Source organism: Rhincodon typus, chromosome 28 (genome assembly GCF_021869965.1).
Source record: "Rhincodon typus isolate 14 chromosome 28, sRhiTyp1.1, whole genome shotgun sequence".
Lineage (NCBI taxonomy): Eukaryota > Metazoa > Chordata > Chondrichthyes > Orectolobiformes > Rhincodontidae > Rhincodon > Rhincodon typus.
Window position 1 is genome coordinate 19390990 of NC_063359.1, and position 10211 is coordinate 19401200.

Here is a 10211-nt window from a genome sequence, read left to right on the forward strand (position 1 = left end):
ACAAAAAGTCTTAGAATTGAAAGAAAAAGATGAGTATTCTATCATATTTATTAGCTCATTGTGCAACTCTTATAAATGATGGAAAACTTAATATATGATAGGGCAGTAAGTCAGATTGAATTTGGTTTATTCCTGCTTTAAGCCATATGATGATCTTGGAAAGAACCAAAACTTGGATATAATATGAAGTAGTCATTTCAATAAAAAGGATAGAATAAGCAGAGATAGATAAACAAAGTGGAGGACAAAACTGACATTAAAAGAGGGTCAATGTTCGCTCAAGAATGTTCCCTTGCTAGAATGATAGCCAATTCCAGACTTCACTTCAGTATCTTACCTTTATGTTGTTTATAGCTCAAAGCATTTTAAACTTATGTTTCATTTTTAGTGAGAGTTAAATCTAGTCTAGCACTGTAAAAAGGCACGGTATGCATAAGAAAGTAGGAACTTGAGGGGGGAGTTTTCTTACCACTTTCCATGTGTTAATAGTGCATAATATTTTTGGAACTAATTTTCAAAGTATTTTGGCCCAGTTTGCGCTATTAAAATGCTTTCCTGGAGCTCTCTGGTGCAATTTGAAATACGATGACATATTCCATCAAATTCTGGCTGACCGTCAAATAAAGCCCTGCGTTGCATGTATTCATGGTCCTAATTCAGTCTGATTGAGATTTATAAGGATCAGTTGGTACATGCAGAAGGGAGGAGCTTCTGAGTCCATAATGTTTAAATACTGATTTATGCAGTTAGGAAATGCATTATTTTCTGTCATTCTGTCTGCAGGCATTTGCACTTGTGTTTTCTCTACATCTGCTGGCATTTATATCCTTCATCCCATGGTATGGCGTTCTGTATGGGCCTCTGCTTATGTATTGTCATAGAAGAGGCAGAGTACTGCACACGGATCACATTGTCACTGAAATGGAAATTTAATTGGGAAAGACAGTTTTAATGGATTCAGCTATCACCTGTTTTACAGTATTACACAACATAAAAATTCATCATAGTTGGTCTGGAAATTTATCTGTTTCTCAATTTGTATCCTGGTATAAACAGTTAGTGTTATCTCCACATTAGGAGAACTCCAAATTTAGCCAGTAGTGCTTTGTGTTTCCTTACTTGAGGCCTTTGGAAAATGTCCCTTGTATACAGAACTAATTTTGTCAAGATTAAATTGCTTCCACTGAAATTAAGTTTTGGGAAGGTTGCCACTTGGTTCAGCAATGGAAATTTGGATAACTCACACATTCGCCTTGACTAAAATGAATCATGTTTCTGACAGTAGCTACTTAAACGCAAAGAATAATGTGCAGATTGCGCAGCTCAATTAGCTCAATCCATCAGTGCAGTTTCTAACAATCATGAGAAACAAGAAACAAAAGCCCATTGCTATGGGATAAATTCAGCTGTAGTACACCAGTCCATTTTTGTAGGAGTCTCAATGCCCTTGATTCATGATCTGGTTTCCTGTCAACTTCCATCTGCTGTATCATTTCCTGTTGCTCCCTTATGCCCAAAACACTGTTCCCTGGTCACTCTGACTCTCTCAGGAATAGGCAGCAATTCTTTGCCAACATTTAATTCCGAGAATTAAAGTCTGTGATATGATCTTCAGGGGTTCTCATTGTATGAAGTAGACAGACAGAAAATAGCACAGCTTCTCAACTTTAGCAGGTATTTTAGCCAAATATGGGTAAACATTGAATCCTAATAGAAACATTTCCCAGAAGAAACCAAATCAGGGAATTACCAAATCAGGGAATTTTGGTAATATGAAATTTCCAGGATTGACATGTCCTCTATCAAATAGGGCTCCAGGTAATTAAAATGATCAGGATTTCAGGTCTTGAGTCTAGGGGTTTGTGGAGTAAAGTATTAACTACACCTTTATTGAACATTTATGAAGTCTGTCAATGTTCAATTACAAGAGTGTGGACCTGTCCTTACTACAGGGTTAGCTATGTAGAAATCATATGGCGATCCAAAAGACAACAGACCAATTTGGGATTCATGCCATTTGCACTCTTTCAGAAATGTTGGTGGTGGTCAACAGAGATAGCTTGCAGGTTCCACAAAGATGGATTTGGGACCAGTGCCTTTTTGGCAGCGGCCTGCACGGGAATATGATGGGATTTCAAGCGTGCTTGGGATGGCAAGCAAGGTAGGAGAAGGGGAGGGATGATAGGGCCAGATTGGCTGCGGAACTGACAGGACCATTCTTGCTCCTCCCGGCATTGATGTAAGTAATTTCTTAAAAAATATGTTTTGGTGGCAGCCTCCAGGATTGCTGGTTAGGCTTAATGAACATATAGATAGCCTGAATCCGATAGATGGCATTGGCTTTATTCAGGACAGCTGAAATTCAGGACAGATTACCCAAAGAGATTTGATCTATCATCACGTGTACCTAATTACAGTGAAAAGCTTTGTTTGCGAGCAGTAAAGGTAGATCATAGTAAGCAAGGACATGCAGATCATAGGGTGAAAAAACTTGGGCAGAGTGAGGCATATAGGTTACACTGCACAGGACGTGTGCAAAGCAAGATCAACAATAACAAGATCAACATTATTTGAAGTTAGAGAGTCCATTCATCAGTCTAATAACGGCAGGGAAGAAGCTGTTCTTGAACCTGTTGTGTGTGTTCAAGCTTCTGTATCTTCTGCCTGACGGAAGAGGTTGTAGGAGATCATTGCCGGGGTGGGATAAGTCTTTGATGATGTTGGCAGCCTGTCTGCAGCGGCGAGCCATGTAAATGGAGTCCATGGATGGAAGTTTGGCTTCCACAATGGTCTGGGCTGTGCACATAACCTTCTGTAGTTTCTTACGGTCCTGGGCAGAGCAGTTGCCGTATCAAGCCGTTATGCACCTGGATAGTGTGTTTTCTATGGTGCAGCTGAACAAGTTGGTGAGGGTCCTTATAGACAGGCTGAATTTCCTTAGCCGCCTGAGAAAGAAGAGGTGTTGTTGTGCCTTCTTGACCCTCGCTTCTATGTGGGAAGTCAAAGACAGATTGTCGGTTATCGTCACTCTGAGGAACTTGATGCTCTCAACCCTCCCAACCCCAGCTCCCTTGATCTAGATGGGGGTATGTTCTTCACCTTTTTGTGTCTGCATATTCATTGAACCTAATACCTGGTTCACAGAATAGCTGCACTGAAGCTTTTATCAGTATGACAGGTGGATTGTCCATGTAGCAAACACATTGGATATATGCCAACTGCTGTAGAAGTAAAGTTTCCAGTTATTTTGGCCTCCTTGGCATCCTTAACATGCTTGCAAAATTGATGCACCAACAAATTCCTGGACAATAGTATGTGGTAATCATTAGGTTCTATAAAAAGTAGTGATATAATACAATATGTATTGGACATCTCAGCAATTGATGCATTGCAGCCGCATAAACAATGAAAGTAACAAATAATAATCTGTATGGTGTAATGAAAAAAGAAAGGGTCTCGAACCGAAACGTTAGCTTTCCTGCTTCTCTGATGCTGCCTGGCCTGCTGTGTTCCTCCAGCTCCACACTGTGTTATCTCAGACAACAGCATCGGCAGTTCTTATTAACTCTTACAAAATTAAGCTTGGTTCCTGAAAAGAGGAAATCATTAGCCTAACCCTGAGGTGGATATAAAAACTATTTCACTGAATTCATGCAACACAAAAGACAATAAGTATTATTTCTCGTTAAACCAAAATGTTAACATAATAACTGTAGAGTATAACTGGCAAAGCTGCTTGTTGCATCTACCTTTTCCCAGATAGAGATCAGGAAAGTCTGAAGTTTCACAAATGTACATTATATCAACTGTTTTATAAAATAAAGTACAGCCCAAATTGAATTTAAAATATGAACTTCCAATTAAAGTTGGGGTCAGATTATTTTTCAGGCAATCATATTCTGAGGTCACTGTTTGACTACCAGAGTTTCCCCAATGAATTGGACAACATTCTGCCCTAAAACATTCCTGTCCCAAAATGGCTATTGTGTTTGTTTGAGTGACAGAGAACATCATACTTCAAAATAATTCATTAAACCACCTGTGGGATCCAATAAAACTTTACATAAATACATTTAAAATGTATTTAGAAATAAAAATAAACTTTGGATCTGGGTTAATGATGTTCAAGTTGCTACAATTGATGTCTTTAATTACATGTCTTCAATACTCATAACTTGTCAAAGAACAATGAAACTTCAAATAAAAAAAGGGAAATTGTGCCACTAATTTATTTAATCTATAAAATATAACTGAGAATAACTTTCACAGCTAAGCATTTAAAAAAAAACGGATAAACAGGTTTGCTGTGGGATTTAATAGTTTTGTTATAAAACTACAGACCATTTATTAGATATATCATTATGTTTTATTCTGAATAGAATAATAGTTGAGGTCAAATTCATAATTCTTTTAAAAGTCACAGAATTTTGGAAAAATCAATGTTTTGTTCAAACTATTCTTGTTTCAGGCGATTTTTTGTTCTCCACATGTCAAAATATAACCTCAGCTCACTCTAACTCGACACCTTGTGTTTTGCCATTCTCACCTCATTTCTGTAGTGATTGTAATGAGGTCAGCCAGGTGGATATCATAGAACATGAGTTCCCTGATTGGGACTGTTAACCTGGTCCAATCAGGGACCCCTGGCTGACAGACATAAACAGGAGTGTCAGAGGTTCTGTTCACTCTGACACTGGCTCTGAGGAAACCAGATCAATGTCAAGTACTAAGCATGTGTAAATAAGGGGCGACTTGGTGATGGGATATCAGCTGCTGTGGAGTTATTTCAATTACCTTTTCTGCAGTATTTCTTTAAATGTTTCTTTTCTGTGTTTTATATCATCACTTCTTTTGGATTAACAACAATACTGTTTACAGCACATTAACCAGTGAAGGAAAATCACCCAATCACCACTTGCTTTCAGATTCCTGCCAACACAGCTGGTATTGATAAGAAAATTTGGGTAAAGCTCCATTAATATTGTATAGTATAATGCAATGTTGTGTGCTAAATTGGCCCCATTAATACAGGTGATGAGGAGAGGTGGTGGGGGCAGGGGTTTTGGGAGCAATGTACAGCATTGTTCATGATATAGGAACAGTTTCAACTCTAGGATTCGTCCATACAAGGCCAGTCAAAGTTATGAGCGTAAAGTTTCCAGTCACTGGTGGTGGGGGAGATTATTATGATTACGATTATAAATCATATGTTACCAATAGACTGAATGGTGCGATATTGTAAGTCAGAATTTGCACTTTTGCGAGGACAAATATTTTAACAATATGAATTTGGTGTGTTACAATTTGGTGGCATAATGCTATTTTCTCATTTTGTAAGGATCCTATGTGAAACAATTTGGCTTAATCTCAATGCAGTTCATGGGCCAGCAGTATCAAACTGCATGTAAGCTTTGTGCCAACTGCCTTATCACATGCAAAAACAAGATAGGTTTGCACAGGAAATGGCAATGTTCCAACAGTGCATTGAGGGGTACTCTTTTGGGGTTAAAGCTGAGGTACATTTTAGGAACAGAGTAGAATATTATGTGAAGCTGGATCTGCCGTTCCTGCCTTGGGAATGCTGAGAACTTGGGGATCTAGACCAAGGAAAGGTGATTAATGTTTTAGTGCTAAGCATTCCACGCCTGAATAATCACAAACAGGAAGACTCTTAACCCCTACCTGTAATAAAACAAAAATTGGGTAGAAACTAAAATAAGCCCAATCAAACAACCTACAATTTTACTGAAATAAGAAGAGAAAAAGCTGGAAATATTCTGCAGGTCTGGCAGAATCTGCGGAAAAAGAAGCAGTGTTAATGGATTGAGTTGATGATTTCTTGTCAGAACTGAAAAGTAGTTAGCAATATCCCTGTAATGCAAGTACAGAGGCGTGAAAATAACAGCAAAGACCTGTGATGGGCTATTCAACGGGCAAGATTACTCAATGAAAGATGCTCTTTGGTCTGCCCGAACGTTGTTGGTCTTCCAGAGGAAGGAGTTGACCTCAACCGAATGTTTCAGGCTGGCACATCCCAAGGCCCAGGACTACGTGCTGAGGGATACACTAAAGCTTGGGGCAGCTGCTGCCAGGACACAGTGGGGAAAGACCACTGTCTAAGATCTTTCTGCCAAAGTAATGGGGGGCCTATTCAGTTATCAGACCCTCCCAATGCCTCATACGTAGGTAAATATACATAAGTATAAAAGAGAATGCCTTGGGATTGTTTGTTCTACAAATGTAATAACTGTACAGAAGCAAATTGCTCTAGAGACTATGTGCATATATAAAGATATCTGTGAATAAAGTACATTTTTGAAATAAAAAATATTCAGCAGGCAAGATTAAATGATAAAACAGAATGGCAAAAGTGTGGGGGGTGGTGGTTGGTGACAATAATGTGACAAGAGGTGAAGTGAGAGAAAAACTAGTATCACTAACAGCTTCCAACCAAAGGAAATGGGCATATGATCAGAAACTGGCAAACTTAGTGTTGAGTCTGGAAGGCTGTAAATTGTGTAGTTAAAAGCTGAGGACCTGTTCCTGAAGCTTTCATTAAATGTGTTGGAGAAAAATTGCTCATTGCATTTCTGTAGCAATTGCAATGAACTCTAAAATTGTAGCAGGAATTCCTGTTTAGTCGAAAGAAGTCCCAGCAAAATTATTTCCTGTTTTTTTCCAAGAAGGAGTGTTGCTTTCTGGGAACAACATCTCTGTCCTGTCAGAGCTGCAGATGCATATCATGGACACTTAAGTGTGATTTAATCTCACTGATGTATTCACATCAACCTTGATCAACAGCAATTTTGGTCACTGCTGGCAGAACCACAAATTGCGGGGAATCAAATTGAGAAAAAAGCAAAATTTAAAGTTTACAAAACCGAAAGAACTGCAGATGCTGTAAATCAGAAACAAAAATAGAAATTGCTGGAAACGTTCAGCAGATCTGCATCATCTATGGGGAGAAATCAAAGTTAATGCTTCAGGTCAAGTGATCCTTCCTCAGAAATTGAAAGTTTGGTTGTTCTTTCTTAAGAATCAATGGTCAGAATCTTTCCAGCCCTTGTTGAGTCAGTTGGGAAAATAGAGCGAGTTCAGCAGAAATTAGATTCTTCATGTTGCGAGAAAGAAGTTTGATTGTCCAATCAAATTTCGAATGGCAAGAGGCCTATTTGCATGTCATTAATGTCTAATCTCACCTCACTGATGTGTAGTTTCCTATTTTCCCATCTGCCAGATAAAAACCAGACAATGACAATTCCTGGCATGAAAGTCAAAATGGGTACCTGGCGGCTCCAGCTCATCACTTGCTCCACCTTGGAGAAAAGACACCAACATTTCAGGACACAGTCCAGGGGCACTAAACCAACCACATGCCTCTGCCCACTTGCAATACAGCTCGGCACTGCAATTCTGCACTTTGGAGCACGTGGCACCTTTCATTGGAATGCTGCTGCCAGAACAGTATATGCAGGGACAGGGGCCTAACTCATAGATTTGACCAGGGTGCATCTCAGGGCTCTTTGCTTATTCTCTTAGTGTTCACCCACTTTTCTGCCTACGCAGATACTCACATTATATCTGCATTGCATTGCTGTGTTCTTTTGTGTTTTTGTCCCTTCAGCCTGAACTGAAATGCTCCCAGGACTTTTGTCTTGCCTTTCAAAGGGACCGTGGACGGGGAGGGTTGTGATGCACTGGATATTTAGTCCCAGGGGGAGGGGTCAGTTCAATGGAAGTCAAGTGGGGTGTTATCAGGGGCCGTTGCTGTGGTTGGGAACTCAGTTGTAGGGGTTGGAGGAAGCATGCTAGGATGCAGCTGGGACAATAATTGTGAAGGACGGAATTTCAACATAAAGTGGTATAGACGATAGAGCGTGGCGGGGAAAGGGGTAATGCAGGAATGGGAATCATTGACAGTCAGCACCACTCTGGGTTCACAGGGTGCTCAACCAAGGAACGATTGTGAAGAGTGTGGGATCACCTAGTCTGAGAGTCTAAATCTGTGATACTCAATGAAGTGAGACTGCCGATGCCTTTATCCTCATTAAATGGCAAGTGCACAATGGGAGATGAAAATAGCTACCACCACATCTGGAGTGGACAGAGTAGGTATTTCGGAGACAATAAGGACTGCAGATGCTGGAAACCGGAGTCTATAGATGTGAGACTGGAAAAGCACAGCAGGTCAGACAGCATCCAAGGAGCAGTTAAGTCAAAATTTTGGGGCAAAACTCTTCGTCAGGTATTTCACTTTGTGAGGAAGGGGGTTCCACTTTCATGCAGTAAGTGGCCCTTCAAAGAGCAGTAGCATTAAGCAAACACCTACACAGTGCAGGTTAAAGGTACTGTTGATCAGTATGTGCTGTATTTGAGCCTTACACATTGACTTGCTGTATGAAGTACAAATCCTGGACCCAAATATTCTTGACCACATCATGCAACTTATAAATCCATTCCACTAATGGCTGTGTGACACGAGTAATGATTTGCACTCTGGAAAGGTTCATCCTAGTTGACAAAATAGATATCACCTTCCAAAGCCCCACAGCCTGCACATGGAGCAGGAGCTGGTTTACACCTTGGCCATAAAACATTCACATCATTATCTTATATGCAATGCCAGCTTTCTTGGATTCTAGGAAGAGGGATGGGGGAGAGACATCCTCATTATTGTCACAACGCATAAAATATCCTACTGTATGCGTCTCAAACGGCAACAGAAATCTCAATCAAGACAACTATGTGCAACTTCAATGCAAGGCACCCCACTGGCCTCTTTATTGGGGCCTCTATGTTAAAGATGCTGCTCAAATGTCATTTGTGTGTATACAACAGCTGTTCAATGGTCACATGACTGAGGAGCTGCTTTGTTTCGGCTATTGTCTGCATCGGCTCATCAGAACCATCCCCATGATTCAGGCACAGAAGCTGCTGTTATCTCTATGACCATTCCATTACGGACTGCTCCATGAATGAATGAGGAACACGTGTGTCTGCAAGATCAGGACCAGCATTCTGAGCACTAATGGCTAGAGTAATGGAGTGCAGGTCTGTGCGGATATCCAACAGGTTCTGAGAGTGCAGGGCCTGACTCTCCATTGAGCCATGCACACTGACCAATGAGGTAGACAGATAATCACATACCAGAGTCAGCAGGGTACAAACAGCTTTGGCAAAGCCCTCCAACCTTTGATCCATTTGCCTAGTGCTTCCAACAAAACTGCCTGCTGCTCCCATGTCTGCTTGGGTATTTGTACAAAATTGTTAATGGCTGACACCACAGGGTCCTCTCCTGCCTGGAGCTGACCAGGTTCCTGGATTCTGGCAGTCCTCAGAGTGCCACCGATCTGGGATGTTGCTTCCTTTGCTTGCCACAGTGATGGGGAAGCGATATGCTCACTTACCTGTGTTCCAAACTCTGATCTAGCTAACAAACCCACTGAGGTGTGAGTATCTGGCCTGATGGGGTGATGGTGTGGTGCAGGAGGCAGGCTTGTTGATGCATCTCCTGAGGGATCAATGGCTTCTCCCTCAGAGGTGAAGGAGGGGATTTCTTGTGGGTCTGCCTTCTTGATGGAGTAGACAATGCAGATTCGACTGGTGTCTGCAGGAGACGAAGAGAAAAGGAGTTGAGAAAGAGATGCAAAGGCATGTTAAGAGGGCACTCACTGTGGCTGCAATGGGAGAGCAGCACAGCCAATGGCAATGACTTCAACGTTGTAGCCCCCTCCAGTTACAGTAAGGGGCCTCGCCTTGTGGAGGGTGAAGAGGTGAAATGCCGAGCACCCCACCACCTGTCTTGTCTCATTCTGTCCTATTGTGGGTCCTTTGCACCTGGAATAAGACAAAGGGAAGGATTGATTGAGATGAAATTGGCTGGTACAGCTGTTAATGCTGCTGCAGGTAGGGGAAAATGTCCTGACTGACTCAGTGTGCAGCATAGCGGGCCTGCAGGGTCAGTAGCCTGAGGGTTTGGGGTGGGTAAGAGCGAGTCAACTATTGCAGAGTGGAAAGATCACCAATTTTCTCAAGTGTTCACCAGGGGGCACATTCCGGTTTTTCAGGGTCCACAAGGACAATCCTAAAAAAACACTGACTTGTTGGATTTGGAAACTCTCAGCCAAAATGTGCTACTGCAGACCAGTAATAGGACTTTCTCTTTCCTTTAGAGACCTCAAAGAGAATGTCAGCTTATACTGTTTCATTCG